At 47.0% G+C, this 23,049-nt stretch overlaps 1 pseudogene; it reads left to right on the forward strand.

Moving 5' to 3' along the window:
* The first annotated feature begins 14,830 nt into the window (after positions 1-14,830).
* Positions 14,831-23,049, forward strand: part of LOC144103407 (uncharacterized) — a 171,790-nt pseudogene continuing 163,571 nt past the window's right edge.

Genomic DNA, 23,049 nt, shown 5'->3' on the forward strand with positions numbered 1-23,049 from the left:
GAGCCCTAGTAATTTGGTGCTCCATAAGCCTATGTCGACGGCGTCTTTAACTTTTCCACGAACGCACAAACTCACGTATGTACACCACACAGTGATACTGCACAGAGCTAAGGGGAGGGGAAGGCTACCAAGAGAGGTTGAGAGCGTAGGTAGCATGTCAATAAACTTCCAATCTTGGCGGGATGCCCGAAGCGTAGTGCACAAGTGATTGCATAGAGCGGTTACGTCACATGTCGCCAAAAGGCATGTTTCACATAGAGAGTTTATCAAGACAAAAATCTGACGTCCACGCCAAGATCTTCTAGCTCTCATACAACAAAATATCCTAACTTGTGCCTCACTTACACAAGATAGGCCAATGGAAGCATTCGTACATATTTATTGCATCTTCTGTTTTTCTTCTTTTCACCCTCTGAGTAACGAATATCTTCAGCCAGTCAAATAGCTTGTATTAAAGGCCCCAGATAGGTTGTATTCTTGACGCTGACTGTTGAAATTACGGCGTTGTTATGGCGCAAAAATGCGGGTCTGTCAGCTTCCAGACGACATCCGCATCTTCTTTAAGTATCTGTCAGCGTACGAAGACAGCTGCTTGACAATGGCTTTCTTCGCTGCTCGCTCAAAAGGGGTCAGCGACCGTCTGAAGGCGCAGCGACTGAAGGCTCAGGATTGTCGGAACGCTGGTCCGAAGTGCGGCACCAGATATAAAGACAGACGTGGAGCACTGAACTTCTAGTGAGCTCAGGCGCAGGCCTTTCCGAGGTCGAGCTTTAGAAAGACATCACATTGTGTAGGATAACTTTGAGAAGAATGAAAAAGAGGATCGTCAAACGAGACACTACCTCCTTAAGCACTTCGTTTCTTTTCACCGTCGGTTCTTTTTCATCTTTCTTGTTACGTCATCTGCCTGCTGCTGCTTGGTTTGTTCGCGCTCTCTTCCAACCGATCTTGTCTTCTTTGTTCGGAATGCGGGTGAGCAGAAGGATCTGTTACCAGGATATAACGCCTACAGCTCTCCGAAGAAGAGTCCATGCCGTTGTTCTTCAGCAGGGCTTCAAGTAAGACGGTCAGCAGATTGAAAAGAGCCTATTTTACGAGATATAGCTTATTATTATGGATATGGTGATTCTGCAGGTGGTGGGTAGAGCAGGGCGAATTTGCGTTACAATAATACGATGTACTATTGCTTACCTGCCTGCCTCATAATCGTCACAAAATGTAAATTTTCCATTCCATTAGTTGACTAGCTATAAATGGAGGTTTTTATTTTTGACCGTGACAATGCTGACTTAAGTGGTCTAATAGGTTGTAAGCACCTTTCCCGTTGGAAATTTTTAAAACTCCTTAGAAGCTGCTACCTATAAACATCATGATATCGGCAGCTAGGACGACTTAATTGGTGTCTCACTGAATGCGGCTCAAGCGAATGCTCTTGATATAAAAAAGGGTATATGTTTAGTAATTGGAGCTACACATAAAGTAAGTGTTTGAAAACACGAACATGCTTTCTTGAAGAGTCAAGAGACTCCTGCCCAACACGCAATAAAACTTAATGAAAACCACCAGGAAACAGTTTCTTGGCATATCCTTTTAAACGAACACTCACCAAAGTCATAAAGAAAAAAAAATAACCGTAAGAGAATTGACGTTTCGGCACCACTACGTGTGCCTTGTTCACAATGGGATGAAAAACGAGACGGGCTGCTGCTTATGTAGGGAAAACGTTGCGTATCGTGCGGATGTATATCTCGGGTAGATTGCCCTGTGTACTGTTAATCGCTTGGCTTGTCATTTGTATGTGAAGGGATTCCTTGAGCAGACGAGTAGATAATGATTTTTCTTTCTCACGTATGCGCGTGGAATCCCAGTCAATCAAGTGGCCCATGTTTTGCTGGTGTTCGGCGAGAGCGTTAGAAGTCACTTTTTTGTTTTTGACGTCACGCTGGTGTTCTTTGAATTGTCTCCTGAAGTCCCCTGTTTCGCCTATATAGGCTGCACCGCATTCTTTGCAAGGAATTTTGTAAACTACCCCAGGGTAGCTGGTCTTTTCAAGCGGGTCCTTTGCTCGTACCAAATGGTTTCTGAGCTTGCTGGATGGGACGTGGGCAACTTGGATGTCGTAGTCAGCCAGTATCCGGCATAACGTCTCACTGACACCAGGGGCATATGAGATGGCTGCACGTTTTTTTTTTATTGGCTGCTTTTGCTTCGGCTTGAGGGCCCGCAGCATGTCGTTCTTGTGATTGTAGCACTTGACGCGGATATCCGTTCTTTGAAAGCTCCTTTCTTATGCGGCGGACTTCACGAGTTCTTTTGCATGGGCTTGAACAAAGCTTGAAGGCACAATTGTAAAGCGCCGCGGCAACGCAGCGTTTCTGCCCTATTGGGTGCGCAGAATGAAAATTCAGGTACTTCCCTGTATGGGTAGGCTTCCTGTAAACGCTCGTCGTGATGCAGTTTGCTGTTCGTTCGATAAGGATGTCGAGAAAAGGGAGGCGCCCATTGCTCTCTTCTTCCATCGTGAACTGAACGCTCTCTTGAAATGAGTTCAGGTGCCGTAGAAATTTTTCCGCATCCTGTCGTCGGATCATGCAGAAACAGTCGTCGACGTACCGCAGGAAAAACCTAGGTGGTGGGTCGAACGACGCAAGCGCACGACTCTCTATCGTTTCTAGGGCCAGGTTGGAGCAGACTACGGAAATGGAGGCCCCCATTGCTGTGCCGAAGATCTGCTTGTACATCGTCTTGTTGAACACAAAGTATGTGTTTGACAAGCAAAATTTTAGGAGCCGGCACAATTAGCCTGTCTCTACGGGCGTACGTTCTGGCAGAGACAAGTCGTTCTTCGGGGCATTCTTGCAACACTCGACTGCGAAGTCCACCGGCACGCAAGTAAACACGGACCTCACGTCGAATGACACCATAATGTGATCATCGCCAAAAGTCGCAGTCTTCAGTTTGTCAGTGAAATGTGCCGAGTCTTTGACGTACGTAGGCGTGTTTCCTGCCAAAGGCGCCAGTACCCGGTGGAGGTATCCCGACAACTTGTTCAGAGGTGACCGTGGGAAGACAACAATCGGGCGAAGTGGTACCTCCTTCTTGTGTATCTTGGGCACCCCGTATATAGCTGGCGCAGAGCCGTTGTGACAAACTAGGCGATTGTAAAGATAGCCTTTGTCGGGGGGGACGAACTTGGAAACATCAGTAAGAGGTTTTTGCAGCTCGGACTCGATTTTCTTTGTAGGGTCTCGCGCCAGCTTGGCGTACGTCGTTGTGTCCTCCAGAAGGGCGTACATTTTTCGCACATAGTCGGTGCGGTCTAAAACGACAGTGGCGTTACCCTTGTCAGCAGGCAAGATGACGATGTCTTTGTTCTTCTGCAGCCTGGTCAATGCTTTTTGCTCTGCGGGTGTGATAGTGCGAATCTTGCTTTTATCAAGCTTAGAAAGAGCTCCAATGACCCTTGAGCGTGCTTCGCTTAGTAAGCTGGGGGCGATCTTGCGTATAGCCTTTTCAACAGCGCAGGTCATGTTAACAGCATTTGGAGGAGCGCCAGTATTGAAGATGAGGCCTCGGAGAAGTAGGCTGCGTTCATGCGGATCAAGCGTGTGCGAAGACAGGTTGCATATACTCGCGGTCACCCCAGCCTCAGGCGGACTGGCCAACAGCTGCTTGAACTTGGCATTTTGTGCCATATGTTTCAATTCTTGATTCTTGGCGCCCTCGCTGTTGGCATGAAGAAGAACATCAAAGAAGTCCGCGGGAATGAGCTTTTCCAGGAACTGTTGGGCGCAATAAATGTCATTCTCCAGGCGTTTGATTGTGCATTTTGTCTCGAGGATCCTTGCCTGCAGTAGTCGCTTTTCAGCTTGAGCAATGGTTTGTCTTCCAGTTGGTGTACGTACGAGGATCGGTAGCCGCAGAGACTTGGGGATCAATCCATGTGATTTGCAACGAAGATTGAACTGGAGGTGGCTTTGGAACGATGTCAGCCTTGTCTTGAGGTTGACGAATTGTCGAATCTTGGTAACAGCAGGCGGCCCATGTTTCTCGCGAAGAGCAGCATAGTTGAGGGTTCGACGGAAACCCGTCTGGCGAGAGAAATTCAGCATATTTTTATCTAATAAAATCATTATCTACTCGTCTGCTCAAGGAATCCCTTCAAATACAAATGACAAGCCAAGTGATTAACAGGACACAGGGCAATCTACCCGAGATATACATCCGCACGATACGCAACGTTTTCCCTACATAAGCAGCAGCCCGTCTCGTTTTTCAACCCATTGTGAACAAGGCACCCGTAGTGGTGCCGAAACGTCAATTCTCTTACTGTTATTTTTTTTCCTTTATGACTTTGGTGAGTGTTCGTTTAAAAGGATATGCTGAATTTCCCTCGCCAGACGGGTTTCCGTCGAACCCTCAACTAAACAGTATCTTATTGATGCGCAAGAATGTTAGAGACACATTTATATTCCTGAATCAATGCAGGTGTACATTTGAGCTCTTTATATCATCTGTGTTTTTTAATGTAGAGTTCTGGTTCTATTTATATATGGTATTCACTCCGTCATAAGCAAATAATTTTTAGCTGCAGTTTTACCATCTTTACGGCGGCAGTGTTTATGCAAATAGGCCAGCCTGTCAAACCGAGAGTCTCAATTTTATCGCTGCCTCGCACAGTTCGCGTAATCTTCAAGTCTAGCTTTCTCGCACAAAAATTTTGAAAATTGAAAAATTGTAAGATACTGTTATGAAAATCTTGAAATCAATTATCCACTATTTTGGTATGAAGCAAAACCTTTTGTTAAACTGTTTCCAGATATCGCGTCGAACAGTTAATACTGCCTTAGCAAACCAATGGGGAACGCTTTTGACGATAGCAAAAACGTGAATAAAAAAATCATGACTGCCGTCAAGTGATCTGCGGATATATTGATTATTATAGTGAAATCATATATTATATAAAAAAAATTTCTTTCATAAACACTCACCCGGTCTAAAATCCTATTGTCCAGAACTGCTGGGTATGAATACAAAAGAGGACACCAAAACGACTAACTCATCGCATTAGTCGATTTCACGTAATAGCAGCGTGAAAAGCGTGTCGCTGCCCATTAAAGTCAAGCCACAACCAATTATGCCCTTACCGCGAGAAAGCGGATTGCGTGCAGCTTAGGTAACAAATAAAACTATACCCCTGGCACGAAACGGTTTGCTTCCCATGTTTCATCAGCGTTGACGGAGGCTCCAAGTAGCATTTCATGAAAAGTAATAACTAAAGTACCAAGGTGAGGTTCAGTATGATAATTCTTCATGTAGTCCCCGATGTCGAAAACAATTACTCAAAGCTTGAGTTCGAGTAACACGCGCGATGAACAGGTAAATGCTCGAAACCATTCCTACTTTTCTAAAAAAATAAACCTTAGAAAAAAATCTCTGTATAAATACAATCTTCAATGCGGGAAATTTTGCACTTCTTCAAAACTTTTCAGACATGTAAATGTTTGACAGAGCTGTAGTTGGGCTTCAAAGAATTCATTTGTGAAGAGCCATGGATGGCCCAGCAATCCTTTTAGCTAGGATTAAGGGCAGATATAAACAGTGACAGATTTTTGTAGGAAAACATTCAATGTATGCACCATTGTAGCTTTCAAAGCAGTTTCTTGAAAGAAGGATTTATGGGTTCACGCTATAAATCAGCGACGTATTATCAACAGCGGATGAAACGCGAACAAGAAACCTGATATGGCCACAAAAACACAAAGGTGCGAGCTCCTGGAGAGCAAATACAAGCGAGGTCGATTAACACTTCTCAAGAATCATCGCGCCTTAAAAGTTAGAATAACCTCAGCGAGAATTGTGCTTTCCCTGGCTAAGAGCCTCTTTGTTTCCTGTTCGTGTCTCAATTCTCTCGTCACGTTTCATTTCTTGCTGATAGTATACGCAAGTAACACATATCAAGCATTGTTACATATAAGAGACCATTACAGTGCGGACTGGAGTGAAATAGAAGCTTTTGACACTGCAGCAACTACCCCGTTTTTTCAACGATGAGCTTGAGCTCCTTGAAATAACGCATATTGTGCTATGCATAATGAGATGTTGGAGGACAGTCACAAGCTGCTACTCGTTACAGATTTCAGTCTGCTTTCTCTTGTAGCTTCTGTTTTATTGTCACCTCACGACCGAATGTTCTGGCCCGTTTTGCGCCTAGGCTGTTGTGCTATTTAACAATTTCAGATAAACTATGAATGATTATGATGATGATATCCTCAGGCTTAATGGAACCTACCCACGGCGGAAGATGGGCCAGGAGGGAGCATTGCTGGTACAAACGCCCTCACGGGCAAGGAGTGGTGTAATTGTTTATTTTTATAACCTCGAACAGAATTTGGATTAAAAATTAAGAAAGGAAATGAAAATAAAAAGCAGTGAATTCTCATTCTAGCACAGGAATCTACCTGATGCAATTAAATATTCGTCAATAAAATCGCACAACGGTTTAAAGCCATATATCCCTTGGCGCTTTCGCAGAAAGAGATAAAAACCGGAATAGATAGAAGAAGCCACAGTCGAGCGACGAGAATCTCAATGTAAGTTCCGAGAAGAGAAGTAACCACCGGCAAAAGACGAAAAGTGATCTATGGACTCAATTTGGCTCAATACTCACAGAAGTTTGTCAGGAATAGCCCTGATTGACATAAATAGAGATTTAGTCGCGGTATTCTTCACAGCGGGAGGGTCATGGACACCTTTCATTGCCTTGAACTATCTACAGAGGCTTCTTTTTGTCGTTACTTCCTCAGACTTTTTCAACTAAGCATTACTATGGGGATTGCAGCCATAAAATGACTCTAAGATTTTCTCAAGGTGACGTTTATCCCATCAGCGGCATCTCCTTCATCCGCAGAATTTTACTCCGCATTGCTACGCTGTCGCTAATAATAATAATAATAATAATAATAATAATAATAATAATAATAATAATAATAATAATAATAATAATAATAATAATAATAATAATAATAATAATAATAATAATAATAATAATAATAATAATAATAATATTAATTGTTTTAGGGGGAATGGAAATGGCTCAGTATCTGTCTCGCATATCGGTGGACACCTGAACCGCGCCGTAAGGGAAGGGATAAAAGGAGGGAGTGAAAGAAGAAAGGAAGAAAGAGGTGCCGTAGTGGAGCGCTCCGGAACAATTTTGACCACCCGGAGATCCTTAGCGTGCACTGAAATCACACAGCACACGGGCACCTTAGCGTTTTGCCCCCATAAAAATGCAGCCGCCGCGGTCGGGTTCGAACCCGGGAGCTCCGGATCAGTAGCCGAGCCCCCTAACTACTGAGCCACCATGACTAAGATTGCATTTCCTCTCGTCTCCGTGCTGTACCCTTATCTTGCAGTCTCACGTCCATCTGGAAGCAAACGAAAAAGTTCTGATTACGAATATAACGCGACTTTTTGATGCTGCGTAACTTTTTAGGACGCGAAGAAATCACCTCGAAACGATTCCTTATACCATGTTCACGCGAAAACATGGCCAAAGTAAAATATCCACAGATATCAAAACGCTTTTATAAAAAGGCAAATTCTAAATACAAGGAAATTATTGGTTACTGAGTACAGGCGCGTTTAGAAAATGTCTGTACTTTAAAGGGAACAGATCTAGAGCGTGTTCTGGTCGGGGAGAGACGTGTGCCACGTTTGCTGATCACAGTGGCAATAAGGAGTCATGTACAAGCGCAGAACAAACAGGGACAAAGAAGGATGGGACACCACGAGTCCCATCCATCCTTGTCCCTGTTTGTTCTACGCTTGTACATGACTGCAATGCACCAACTAGCCCAAAGGTCTGTGCAATAAGAAGGACGCGCAGAAGAAATAAGTATGATTCAAAGAGTCGATTAGCACAGTGAACACAATATTCGTGAACCAAACTTCTGATAAACTAGGAGACAAATATCATAAAATATGACTGCTTTGTACGTCCACAAAAATGTGACAGATTATGGGGGAATGAAAGCTACATCTAACACTAGAAGCCGAGTCAAAGCGCTGAAAGTCCGATTGCTAAAGACAATTTTTTTCTGAGTGAACTTTTAATTTCTATTGGAAAGACATTTTACATACACCGTGCGAACAGAAAGCAAATTTTCTTCTCTGAAAAAGGTTCGCACCTGTTTTTCTTTAATGTGCTTTTACTACTACGAGCAATTTTACTGCGAGCATTTCATTCACAGCACAGCCCACATCTGCCAACTCTCACCCACCGACCACTCACACCTAGTCACAAAAATTCATTATTAGGTTCACAGCTTCAATCGTCAATGTATCTAGCGCTCCGTTTAATGGTGCAGTGCTATATGTTGAACAAACAAGGAGCTTTCTGAACTCACCCAACTGATGAGCTAGGTAGATCAGACTAACGTGTATCACATTCGTAGAATTCGCCATCTTTGCTACGAATGTACAAGCGACATTCGTTTACTCCATGAGACGTTTATTTATGAGTTACATACACAACAGATGCCAAAATGGTGCTGAGCAGACCGAGCATCGATGCTTCCTTAGTTGTCATTACACTTAGGCTTCTCTGTTTGTCTTTTGAAAGATATTTCCTCCCTAAAAATGGCTCGGGAGTTTTTCTTTGCTAACTGAAATGAATCCGCGAGTATTCTTTGTGTATTGAGGATCGATTCTGCACACAATATCAAAGACACCGTCGCACAATTACGTCGCTTTCAGTAAACAGTTTCCAACGATCCACTCCTGGGGTGATTCAAGACTTTCGAGAAGGTGAATGAATTTGAGGTTGAATTTCTTTTCGGTGGCATTCTTTCTTGGCAGCACACAGACGGTGCGTACGGAGCTTGTCGTAACCAGTATTTTTTCGATGTCATCTGTTTCGTTAGTGTAATTCAACCTCTATCAGTGCTGAAGCGCCACTGGTTGTCAGTGTATCGTAAAAGCTCAGACTCTATTTCCAAAGCTTGCTCTACCGGTCTGTGTCGAAGAGCACCGGAACTTCAGTAGTACTGGCTGCTTTAACGACTTCAGTTTCTTGTCTTTCTTCCGTATTTAAGGGGTTTCTTATTGGCGAGGAATGTAGTTGCGACATTAAAACCCTTTCTGTCCTGGCAACCAACTGGGACTCCTAATACGCTTCCAGCAGTAACTGGTCTTGTGACCACACGTGACGAATTCTCCAATCGATTTCATTGCCTTTCGAAAGACGTGTCTGTAAGTCACTCAGTTTCATTTGCGCGTTTCTCGAAAACACATTGCGTTGAATGATTCGGCTGCGATGCAATGAGACGCTATTGTCGAGTCAGTCCACAAGTGCATTGCATGAAGGGTTTCCTCCAGGCTGTTTTCAATAATTTACGAGTCAGTGCTGCATTCAGTAGTAGTGAACCGTAAAACCGGTGTTTTAACTCGCTTTTTCCCCTTTAGTGGTCCTTACCGGCGCCACAGAGTACTTTTCTTTTCAACGAGGGTTTTGGTACCACCTAGTTGTTAGTCACTCTGGTTAAAGTAAGGAATTTGTAAAGAATGTACGAAAGACATTGGTTGACTTCAGGTTACGGGATATGAATAGCGCCGAAAGTAGCACTTGGCGGTCTTACTTTTCAGGCATACTTCATTTTTTTTTTCTTTCGACTTATAGTTCTCTTCTTTATTTTTCGTAACTAAGCGTACTCTAAGTTCTCTGCTTCATTGTTTGAAAAGAGTTTTACTGTATGAGACGTTTTTTTAGATATCCATCAGCGTGTCGTCGTTCATAGCGCACCGAGGCATTCTTATCGCGTTAGTCCAGTGTTCAGGAAAGTCCTCCAACTAGAATAAAATTTTACTACGACAGTAACTCTTCTTTATTATCCACTCCAGCGAAGCCATTATGCTACTAAGGAAAGCTATATAGCTTTAGAAGAAACCTTGCAGTGGAATAAAAATCATCCTGATCCGGGATAAACTGAAGCTGGTTTGCTTTCTTTCACTAAGCAATCTGGACCCCATCCTACGCACGATAGATAAACAGAGGTTGAATATGCTGAACCTTACTACTACCCTCTGCGAAAACAGAAAAAACAACCTGCAGGGTGTTATGTATTAATATCTTTGAAGATGAAAAATGGCGCATTATGTTAATCGCATTACGTAGCTTTGGGGGACGTGTCCGTAGGTGGAGACGTTTATTATTGTAATTACTCTGTAAAGATAATTTTCTCTGCATTCTTAGCCATTCATTGTTTGAGAGCAGCAGGATGAGGGCGCTAATGTGCAGACAATCTCCATCTTTATTGTGTCCACTTAGAGAAACACATTCGTTTGAAAATCATGCGGCATCATCCCACACAGCAGCTCTCAGAACACACGCCACATCACGGGGTCAAAATAAACCAGGAGAATTACTGAAGTGAATTCCAAAACGTTACTTACTATGGCAATTATCAAGACAGGACGTTATGCGCAGCTAAACATGTCGTGGGAGTCGCGACCAATAAACTGCGTTCTTACTGTTCAACGCCCGCTTTGCGTTGGCTCAATGGGGGCTGCTGCTCTGGATCTGAGGTAAGAAGAGCCTAGGGGTTTAACAACAAAACGCAAGCATTTATCCGACACTGAGTAACATTATGACGACGGGGGAGGCGTTGTACGCGGGGGACGTTGACCACCGCGGGCACGCATCGCCTAAATGCACAGCGCATGGGTGGATGAGCTATATTTGTGTGTTTCTGTCCGTGCGGGGTGGTACGCGTGTGCGTACGGCAGTGGGCGAATTAAGGAGTTGAGGTTTTGTGTGAGATACTTCGTTGCCTGATTCCCTTCCCTCCACGTTTCACACTTATAGTGCGTTGACACCACTCGGGGTAATGTTGTCTCGAGAAATTACCGACACAGTTTGTGAAACAAAGCAGAAGAGGTTGCGCCGTGAGGGCTCCGGCGTTTTGTGAGTCTGCATCAAAGCAGACCGAGAATGCCTCCAGCTAGGCATGCCACGCCACGCCTTTCTTGTAGTGGCTCGCACATAATGCCGGCAGATCTCCGACGCTCGAATTGAGCTCCTCTGTGCTAAAGGGATTAGAACAGAGATTGAGCACAAGATTTCTTTTCGAGTAGCAGTGCGTTAAATTATGCCTACGCTTTAAGTTTCAAAAAACTACAGTCTTTACATTTAATCGTTTAAATTTCGCATGATAGGAGCAGCATTGGCGTAATATTTGGTTTACCTTAAAAGAACCGCATTTACTGATGATGACGTATAAATATAACTGCCTCCTCTCAAGTCAACGCAGTGTTTGACGACTCATTCGTGCTTGCGTTCAGGCTGCTTTTTGCGCATAAGAACACAGTGAAACCCAAATGTGCCGTCCTAAGAACGAATATACCTTTGTAATGAATAAGATAAGTACGTTGCGCCATCTATCCTTTGAGAAAAAACATCTAAAGTGTGAAAATCAACGAGATACTTGTTCCTATTAGTGCATTGCAGCCTCTTTACGAATTATTTTTAGAACGGGATTTTCAGGCATTTCATTATCAACAATTATCAAACGATTAGGCTCTCATAACGTTACCCTGTGGAGATTCATTTTTGAATAAATGGCTAAAATGTGACTTCTGACACTGCACACAGTTTTACTGTGCTGTTCAAAATAACTTTGAGTGTTAGCAACCGCAACGTTGCTAATATTGAAGGCTTATAGACACTGCAATACCGCTCAAGATGGATGTCTCTTCTTCTGTTTTTTACAGTGAATAAAATAGACTCCACAAAAGCAGCCGTTATCTGCTTTCGTTGTAGACGCAAGTGAACCACGCGTATTTCGCACCAGAACTTAGGTTCCATAGCACACTAGTCTTCGTAAACGTTTCCTCTTTTCATGTCCAGACATTCTACATGCCGAAAAGTTAGCTCTCATGATTTATATTATCTACAGAGGCTATCTATTTCATAAGGAACAATAACAAAGATTTCAGCGGTTTTCATTACACACACCGCACAACCTTAGGAAGATACGCACGGTGAACGCTCTTTAAAATAAATCAAACCCATGATATCTGTAAGCATCTTACATATTATGTGGCTTGCTTTAGATCTTCGCATAGCAAGCATGAAAGTCTACGTATTATACACGCACGCACTCCGCACTGCAGATCCCGGCTAGCAGAGCAGCGTCAAGAGAAAAAAAACGACAATGGCATTTTTTCACTGCAACAGAAGAAACACGAGCTTCCCTAAGAAACAGACCTGGCCAAAAGTATCGTTGGTGTAAAAAAAGCTTCAAACAATACGCATGAAAAAACGTGTGCAATGAGTAGGAAATTTGAAAAATCATTCATTATTTCGTTAAAAACACTTCATCTCATAGTCGTGAGCTACGCTCAATATGTGTGGTCTGAATTCCCGTAAAGAAGCTTGCATTTCTCGCACTAAACGCAAAAAAAACCTAAGTCATATTCCCAGATTAGTCTTAATGGGAGATCAATTACCCACAGACGTTTTGGTTCAAAAGTTGCTGCCGCCATAACAACAGCTTTTTGAACCAGCCTTTCACGCAAAATACTCCGTGATATAGGCAACTATTTGCGGACAGCAAGTACACACGGCGGTGCTCAGTATTACAATAATAGAATCAGTATGTATTCCGGAAGGCACAGCGCCCGTGCCCTAGAGATGGCATGCTAAATGGCATGCTAAGGAATCAAAAGCCGTAGTTATTCCTTGTGCATTCATGTCTCTCAGTGCATTTCTGTGCTTGGCACTAACTCCGAGAATCAATAATGTTTGTCACTATTTCAATGCTGATACAACTTTTTTCTGTTACGAAGCATCTGATATAAGAGGCAGAAGCGGCTTAAATAGTATATTTAGCGACAGTCACTCCTGCCTATTAATGGGTTATTGCTAGCTGTACGCAGAAATCTCTCAATTCAAGGGTGTGAATAATTTCAAAGCTGTATTGTTGCCATCTGGTGCTTTCGAAGGCGACCTCTGGGTACAAATATCGAACTGGTGATGTGTGTCTTCCTGACTGTTTGCTTCTCCCAAAAGAGTGAGTAGTTTCCTTTAGTAGTTGCTATTTCTTTATATTGAAAAAGGAAGGCCAATCAACAGAACCTCATGACGACAGGTTTTGATGCTTTTGCTTCTTTAGGAGGCGTGTTCTCTAAGAACCTTGCAACAGGGTGACTCTTGAACGTCAGTCATGAGTTGAGCCATGCTGCTATCTCAAAAAAATCTTATGTGTGCTTCAATCTTTTACCCTGATTCCATGCTCATTCAAGGCCGCTTATGTTATAGATGAAACTTGCATAATCTGCATATTGCCATCCCTGGTACCTATGACAATACTGAGCAATGTTAATAATGCTATTAAATATACCTCTAATCTACGATTCGCTTTGGTGATGCAGTTTTTTAAACAATCTGGCACCATTTTCGACGGAAGAGATTTGTATTTAATCCTATGAATTGTACCTCTCGTTATCACGAGTTCTGCGCATACCGCCAAGGACGCCAGCAATGAACCCTCCATTACCTAACAGCTTGTGTAGGTCGCCCAGAAAGGCGACCGCGGCCACATTTATTGAGTGCTGCCGGAAAGCAGATAATTGTGGAGCGGTGGCAGCAGCGTCCGGCCCTGGCCAAGGTCTCCAGCGTTCTCTCCAGTGTGTGCTGGAGACACTTCGTCTTTTTGGGCATCACGCGCGCTGCCAGCCGCGCTGGTCGCTACAGAACCCCCCGCCCACCCTCCTTACCCCAATCCCCCCACGAGGAGCAGGTGTGTGATGCACAAAGCAGTGGTAACAAAGTGCTGGTCAAGTCGTCAAATAATCGTGCAGGGCATCCGGGGTTCGAAGGGAAGGCTCAGGCAGGCAACCATGGCTGCAGCATTGCGGCCGAACTTTCGGAGATCGTCGAGAGACGCGTAGTGGCAGTTGAGGGCAGCTAGGCGTGCTGCAGGCCGTGCGATTCTCGTAACTGTGGCCGGCCGGAGCGGCCCGGTACCCAGGCAGGCGGCTACAGGAGGCGCAGCGGGGTGCGAGGCTGGGGAATGCCTGTTGTGGACTGCATGAGGCTGCTGAAACATGCGCACAGCCAGCCGCGATTGGTTTGAACGCAGCGGGCGGCCACAAGTGTGGCGCCCTTGCCACTGGCGCCGAGCCGTTCATGGAGGAGGACGCCGGCGATGTAGCGGCAATCGGAGTCGGCCACGGCACCAGTGCAGCAACCGGGGGCACGTCCACGGGTCTGCTCAGCCGAGGCAGCTTGCTACACGGCGACTGATGAAGCTCCAGTGTGTGTCTAACCGGAGTCTGCTGAGGACGAGAGGATGTACGTGGTGGGCTCCCGCCAAATTTTCGTTTGGCGGCGGCCGAGCCAGTGAAATCAGGCGTCTTTGAAGATTATAGCACCGATGGGGAGCAAGAAGCCACAACAGAGGCCTGGTTTGACTGGACGACGGGGGCTGGCCCCGGTTCCGGCTTCTTGTTAGGGAAAGTAGAGCAGATGACAATCGCCTTGCTTGGCCTTCTCATTCTGCTTCGTGAGACATTTACTGCGTGTCGCATCTTTGGAGGGGCTGGGGATGGGGCGAGCTGGCTTGCGTTTTGCCGAGCGCTCTTTAGCATCAGGCGGCCGCGGCATCTACGCCGCTGGAAAGGCCTGTAGAGCTGTTGGCTGCTGTGACCAGGCAGACGGGGATGCCGGAAACCGTGACACGCATGCTGCTGCAGAGCGCGCCTTGTCGTCAGTGAAGGGCGGTGTGTTGAGCTGGTGTTGAGCCTACCTCGTGTGTCGTGAAGAGGGATGGCCGGCGAGGAGATGCTGGGCTGGAGTGGCGAGGAGGCGGCCAGAGACTGCCGAGGAGGGTAGGATTCTGGCGAAGGTTGCGTGGGTGAGAGCGGGGCTCATTTGTGTTCACAGTGCAACAAGAACGGGACACGAGATAAAAGACTGACACAAACAAGCGCTGACTATCATCTGGTTTTTTATTGAAGAACGAAAGGCGCATATATACAGAAATTCAACTACTTATCAAGACAACTCAAGTTATCTGGAAGGCACGTGGACGTCAGATAACTCAATTCCATCTCGGATAATGAAATGGAAGGCCTGCTGATACACATTGTACCGTTTTGGTGAATATAGAAGGCCTCCATTAGCTCGCGTGTTAGCTGATCGCTGTGTCGGACCAGGATGCGCGTGTTCTTGTAACCAAGAACACATTTGCACTCCTTGCATCAAAAAGACGACTAGGCAGGGCGGTACATGTTATTCTCCTTTCTGCGTAATCCTTCTTAGGCTTGCATTGTCATATCCTTCAGTGGAAACTTGCGTGCGAAAGGGGATCATTTTTTCTTGTGTTCTCGTGCTCCATTAGACATTTGGTGACACACCTGGCAGTCTGGCCAATGAACATGGCACCACATGAGAAGGAGACCTTATATACCACCCCCACCTCGCAAGGTATAGACGGCGACACATCACGCACCTGACAAGCATCCCTCTTGCCGTCGTGTCTGTGACTGAACTGTTCGCACATTGTGCTAACTTTTCTTGGCGCAGAAAAGACGACATCAATGTCGTATCTGCCTGCAACTTTCTTCAGCCCATGATACAAGCAGTGAGCACACATGACAGCAGGCGGCTTTTTCTTCTTTTTGCATTCTTTCGGCTGACCCCATTCTTAAGCTGCCTAAGAAGTTCCTCCGCTGCCCTGGAAATGAGTTCATCAGGGTACCCGTTCACACGTAACCTGCTTGCTTGCGCCAAAATGCTCTCTCCCGTCTTTTCATGGTAAGATTTACTGACAGCTGATTGCAAGCATGAAATGGCAATGCCCTCCTTTATGAGCTTAGAATGGCCAGACCGGAAGTTGAGGAACGGTTTGACAGTCCTCAGGCGATACCACCAGCACAAGTCTTTGTCATCACCACACAATGACAAATCCAAAAACTGCAGTTCTCTGTTGCTGGGCACCACAGTTTTGAACTCTAGCCCACGTCCACATTCCTTACAAATCTACAGAACGTCGAATAGACTTTTAGGCAAGCTGCCTGTTCGGGTGAACACCAGGTAGTCGCGACATACCAAAAAACCCTACCGACTGTCTCATCCAACGCCTTCTCAATTGTCCTATCAACTTTGCTTAAAAAGATGTTGACTAACACAGGTGCCACTCTGGAGCCTTTGCAAACCCCCGACGCTTATACAAAAGTATTTCCCTCCCAATCAACGCTGTTGTAGATAGATAAAAGAAAAAAAATTCTGAAAGGTGTTAACCGAGACGCTGCACGTATGAATAAAAGGACTTTCATCTTTGTCCTGTGTTATACACATCTTTACAGCTTCCATGGGTTCACAATGTGGCATGGAATAATTAAGGTCCACCACGCCAATGCTGGAAAACATGCAGTTACCGGGGTTATCCGCTTTGAGAAACTCAACCAGCAAGTCCGAATTGGCAATCACAAATGTTTCCGGCAACGCACAAAGAAGCTTGTTGCCTCTGAAGATATCCTCAGACGACATGCTGCCAAGTACTCCTTTCAGAGACGATGGAGCAAAAAGGATGACCTGGCTTGAGCGTGTTAGCGGTGAAAAAGACTTTTAGCTGCTGACCCGTCGACTTGTTGGCTGCTTCACCAAGCTTGTTCAAGCTGTAGCGTGTCAGAAGAATCACTGCCTGCCCTTTCACCTTCGAAGCCTTGAAGTCAACCTGCCTGAAGTTCCTCCGCAGTGCTTCGCACGCTTTCTGTGCAAAGACTCCTGCTGGAATGACTACAAAACATCCCTCCTTATCAACTGTCAGCCATTTCAGACCGCTTCCTGCCAGTAATTCCACGGTTTTGTTCATGTTCCCGCGGTTTGGCTGCTCACCATTGGTTCTCTCGAGCACGTCAACGCAATCTACGGTAGAACTGTGGCGCATGTCATCTGGTGCCATGCGAACAATGTTCCTTGAACACGCCACCTTCTCTGCGGGCCTCAAACGAGGCTCAAAAGCGAACTTTGTTCCCATGCGCAACACTTTGTCTCTTTTCGGTATCTTCTGGTCGCTCAGGTCGATGAACCTTCCTTGTTCTACGTTAGCCTGTTTACTTTTAGGCAGTGTTGGCCAAACGGCGTTCGATATGAATTCAGTGGCGCTTTCTGACGTTGCACAGCACTACCAAAAATCCCGTTCCCGCTTGCAGGCAACATGCCTGCAAGATTGAAGATTTGCGCTTGCCGCCACACCTCGGACTTATATATCTTGTACAACCTTCTTGTGTGACTGCTTGAAGGCCCAATGAGCCCGCCCGCAGCTTGCACATCTTGAGGGCAAGGGCCATGTCTGATGTGCCAAGAAGGAACCCTGACACTACACACGCAAAGAGCAATGAGGGACACTAAGACGGAGAGGTTAGATTGATCGAAACTTTTACACAAGTTAGAGCCCAGTGCACTAGAAATAACCTACAGCAAGGCGGAAATTTGGGCGAGTTGGTAAGTGCTGATTTTTGCTCACAGCGCAAGAAGAACGGGACACGAGATGAAAGACACAAACAAGCGGTTACTATCAACTGGTTTTTTTATTGAAGAACGAAAGGCGTATATATGCAGACATTGAACTATTTATCAAGACAACAAAAGTTATCTGGAAGGCAAGTGGGAGGTCAGATAACTCAATTTCCTATCGGATAATGCAATGGATGGGCTGCTGATACACACTGTACTGTTGTGTTGAATATAGAAGGCTTCCATTACCTCGCGTGTTAGCTTCTCGCTGTGTCGGAACAGGATGCGCGTGTTCTTGTAATTAGGAACGCATTTGCACTCCTTTCTTTGAGAAGTCCACTAGACAAGCGGGTACCTTTTGCTCGCCTTTCTGCATAATCCTTCTCATGCTTGCATTGGCATATCCTGCAGTGGGTGGTAGTGTTGGTAGTGGTTTTTTTAAAATAATAGTAAAAAGGAACGAAAAGGTTTTTGCTAGCCCCCGCATCTGCCATCTATACTGAAGCACCTGAGCTGGGGCAGCGGAAATAAAGGACAGCGGGCTGAATGGAGAAATGAAGTGAAAGAGGTGAGGAGACAGGAAGAGAGGATCGGGGGAGAAGTAATATGTACAAACTATTTAAACAATAAGAAATGTGGCCAGGTTGTGTGCGTGATTAGTTCGTTTTAGAGGAATTAAAACACAAACGCACAGGACTCTGTTGGCTACAACTAGAGTGGGCGTCCAGTTATTAATCGTTCAAGGTAGAACTCGCGGAGCGTTCAGTCACTGCGTGTAACTACCTGACGAAGAACAGATGGGACGTCAAGCCCGTGTGTTCGAGGAATGCACAGAGGCTCTTCAAAGTTCGCTCACGAGTGCGCGCACAGCCCTGCGGCCACAATAGCGTCTTGATGTAGTCTGGTAGTATGCCCTGCGCCCTAGAGGCCGCAAGCATATCGCGGCGAGCATCTGCGAACGCGGCACAGTGAAGGAGCAGGTGCTCTAGTGTATCCAATGCACCGCATCCGTCACACACATCACTCGTTGCGATTCCGTGACGCACCCGTCGTTCCCCGGGAAAAACGCAGAGAATGCGCACGCGGAGGATCATTGCACGTTGTCACCGTTTAAGTGCGCGACAGCCGTTGATACTCTCGATGCGCTCACCTTCTGCGATGCGTGGGTCGGGGTGCTGCTTTCGGAGATGGTCGTGGATGGCCGCACGCACGTCCTCCAGCGCCAGGGGCAGATCGCTGGCAGGTAGTTGGTATGCAGCGGTCGCGAGGTCGTCAGCTTCTTCGTTGCCGGCGATGCCGCAGTGACCGGGCACCCACTGTGCACGCACGGCACATCCTCTCTGCTGAGGCGCTCGATGCGCGAGCGAATTTTCCGCACTAGTGGGGTACCGCGGCCGTTAGTATGCAGGCGGCTGAGGGCAGCGCGGGAGTCGCACAGCAGAGCTCTCCTGGGCGGCGGAGGGCCGAGGGTGAGCAGCAGGTCTAGCCTGAGCCGGATCCTCATTAACCCTGCAGTGGGAGCCAGTGTGGAAAAAGGGATCATTGTTTCTTGTCTTCTCATGCTCAATTAGACGTTTGTTGACACACCTGCCAATCTGGCCAATGTACATGGCACCGCATGAGAAGGGGACCTTTTATATCACCCCCACCTCGCAAGGTATAGATAGACGGCGACACATGACGCGCCTAACAGGTGCCGTCAATACCTTGCGAGGTGGGCATTGCCATTTCTTGCTTGCAATCAGCTCTCAGGAAATCTTGCCATGAAAGTACGGGGCGGAGCATTTTGACGCAAGCAAGCAGGTTACGTGTGAACTGGTACCCTGATGAAGTCATTTCCAGGCCAGCGGAGAGACTTCTTAAACAGCTTAAGAATGGGGCTCAGTTAAAAGAATGCAAAAAGAAGAAAAAGCCGGCTGTTGTCCCGTATGCTCACTGCTCGTTACATGGGCTGAAAAATGTTCCAGGCAGATACGACATTGATGTCTTTTCTGCGCCTAGAAGGTGCAAACACACAATGTGCGAACAGTTCAGTCACAGACACGACGGCAAGAGGAATGCCTGTCAGTTGCCTCATGTGTCGCCGTCCATACCCTGCGAGGTGGGGGCGGTATATCAGGTCCCCTTCTCATGCGGTGCCATGTACACTGACCATACTGGCAGGTGTGTCATAAAGCGTCTAATGGAGCATGAGAACACAAGGAAAAATGATTACCTTTCGCACGCAGGCTTCTACTGCAGGAAATGCCAATGCAATCATAAGAAGGGTTACGCAGAAAGGAGAGCAAATGGTGACCTCCTTGCCCCAGTCGACTTTTTGATGAAAGAGTGCAAATGCGTTTCTGATTCGAAGAACACGCGCATCCTGTTGCGACAGAGCGATAATCTAACACACGAGGTATTGGAGCGCTTCTATATTCACCCCAACGGTACAATGTTTATCAGCAGCACTTCCATTGCATCATCCGAGAGGGAATTGAGTTATCTGACCACCCACGTGCTTTCTAGATGTGTTTTGTTGTCTTGATGAGTAGTTCAGTATCAGTATATATACGCCTTTTTTTCATAAATAAAGAACAGCTGATAGTCGACGCTTGTTGGCCTCAGTCTTTCATCTCGTGTCCCGTTCTTGTTGCGCTGTGAGCAAAAATGAGCACTTACCAACTCCCACAAATTTCCGCCTTGCTGAGAGCGAAACTGGTGCTGGGCCAGCTGCTAGCGGCAGCGAAAGCGGTTCTGCAGCGTCGTAGAGCGGCAGCGGGCAGTACGAAACGCGTAGGTCCGCCTGAATGGCAGCGCGCAGCTTGTATATACGGCAGCCCAAGGCAGGGCATGCGAGTCGGCGCAGCGGGTTGGGCGGGAGGATATCGCAGATTACTGCGTGTTTGAACGGCTGGATGGTGATGCCGTTAACGTACAACGTAGCCTCGATCTGAGCGAACCACCCGCCGACGCCTTGAGGCCGCAACGCCGGCAGCAGCGGGTCGACGACTCCGTCCTGCCAGCGCGCCATCCTGGCAAGCAGTTGCGGGACAAGGTGCGGCGCGACTGTCAAAACGAAGTGAAGATCGCCCCGGAAGGCGACCGCGGTCACTTTTTTCGAGGGCTGCCGGAGAGTAGATAGCTGTGGAGTGGGGGCAGCAGCGTCCGGCCCTGGCCAACGTCCCGAACGTTCTCTCCAGAGTGTGCTGAGAACAGTTCGTCCTTTCCGGAATCACGAGCACTGCCAGCCGCGCGGGTCGCTCATTCTTTAGTGTGATTTCCTAGCGCTTATATAGCGTCCATGAAAACCGAATGAATGAATGAGTGAATGAATGAAAACTTTATTAGCCACTGAGGAGGAGCCCCCAACTCCCCAGCCCCAGCATAGAGGCCTGGGAAGCGGGTGGGGGTGCTCCGTAGACTAAGGACAAATGAAGATGCATTTCACCTACACGGCCTCAGCCGCCAGGCGGGTGGCTTGCTGCTGGATGGCGGGGTTTTCGCTCCGCAGCGAAATTTCCGAAGCTTGTGTACTTTTGATGTTTAAGCCGGCGCCCGGGAAATTGACGCATTCCGAAATCATGTGAGGAGAAGTGCCCCTTTCACCACAATTTTTATAGCTGAATCTTTTTCATTCCCAGTCTGTGCCAGGTAGACCCAAACTGAGCAGATGTAATTTCCGGCTGGTAACCGCCTCCAAATGCGCTCCTCAATATTGGAGAGAGACCGATCAGGGGGTGAAAATATCCTTGTAATTTATCGCCATTATCATCATCAGCCTGACTAAAACCACTGCAGGACAAAGGCCTCTCCCTTGCTTCTCCAATTAACCGTGTCTTTTTTCCAGCTGCGCCCACCCTAAGCCTGCAAACCTCCTAATCTCATCCGCCCACCTAACCTTCTACCGCCCCCTTCTACGCTTGCCTTATCTTGGAGTCCACTCCGTTACCGTTAACGGCCAGCGGTTATCTTGCCTTCCCTCTAAATGCCCTGTCCAAGCCCATTTTTTCCTGTTGATTTCGACTAGGATGGGAGAACGCTGGAGATAGGATTGAGCGGACGCAGCTTGTCTGCGCTCCGTGGATTTCTCGTCCTGTGCGCGCAAGATCCATTCGCAGTTCCACATTTTTGTACGGATCAGACGTATAACGTCGAGGACTACTCGTGGATACGCTTTGATCCCAAGAAGTGACTTTCTTGGCATTATGCGGGACTTTAAAGCCCAAGCGAAAACGTGGAATCGTTAAGCCTCGCAAGCACTTCGGCACCGGGCCCGGCGTCCGTTGCCGCGTTCGGCCTGACCAGCGAGCAGCTACTCCGCTACGGCTTCGACGATGGATGTGGACCACACCCATGGCTACGACCCCGAGTCTGGAGGATTCGGAAGTGTTCCGAGCAGCAGCAAACAAGGCGAGGGGAACTTTGATAATTCACAGCCAGAACCTGGATGGAAGACGATATACCTCAGGGCAGGAAAGCGTGCACAAGGGCACTGGGCACCGAAGACATACGATGACGACCCGAAGTCACCAGGAGCGGATCCCACGAGCCGCAAAAGGCCCCCGAGACTACCTGACCTCGACAAGTATGAATTTAAAGTGATTATCAAGCCGAAAGACCGTTTGGACCTAAAAATGTGGGGTGGGAGTGTACACCCACTTAACGTCGCATTCGAAAACGCGTTACGTGGCAAGACGCTACGCGCCAAACCTTACATCAGAGTTATCGAAGAGCAAAACATCATCATCGCGGCAACTTCCCATGTCGAAGACGCCACAGTACTTGCGAAGATCGATCACATCAACCTAGACGGGAAAAAGTACCACCTCAATGCCTACGTGAGAACACCGCAAGACTCATGCAAGGGGGTGGTGCACGGGATTGACCCCAACGCATCAGACAGAGACCTAGAGAAAGACTTTTCCTCAGAAACCCACGAAATATTAGGCGTCCGAAGGCTCGGCAGATCCAACTCAGCGGTGATACTGTTCAGTGGATACAAAGTCCCTTTCTTTGTTACGTACGGGTGGATCGAGCGAAAATGTTTTCTTTATAGGAAAACTAGACCGTTTTGCGTACTATGCGGCAGGGAAGGACATAGACCGGACGTCTGCCCCAGCCCAGCTGAATCGAAATGTGACTCGTGCGGCAAGCTGAATCCCGGGGAAGCTCACGATTGCACCCCAACTTGTGCGGCATGCCAGGGGAATCACCACACCTACTCAAGGGAATGCAGAGCAAAGTTTCTGGATCCCATCAATAAGCCTAGGAAACATCAACATTTCGATGATCAGGAAGAGAAACCGACAACCAGTGGCACCAGCAAGAGCTACGCGGCAGCTGTACGCACCAGCCGAAAAGAGCAGTTCGACAAGAAGGAATCCAGAAGAGCGGCCTCCAATTCTACGTCCAGGTCCAGGTCAAGATCTAAGTCTAGTCAACGTCGCAACTCGTCAGGCCGATCCGGAACGGAAGAGTCAAGACATCATAAAGAGCAGGGGACCACCAGGTCGGTCTCCTTTGCACCTAAGGCGGATCCACCG

Source organism: Amblyomma americanum, chromosome 9 (assembly GCF_052857255.1).
Source record: "Amblyomma americanum isolate KBUSLIRL-KWMA chromosome 9, ASM5285725v1, whole genome shotgun sequence".
Classification (NCBI taxonomy): domain Eukaryota; kingdom Metazoa; phylum Arthropoda; class Arachnida; order Ixodida; family Ixodidae; genus Amblyomma; species Amblyomma americanum.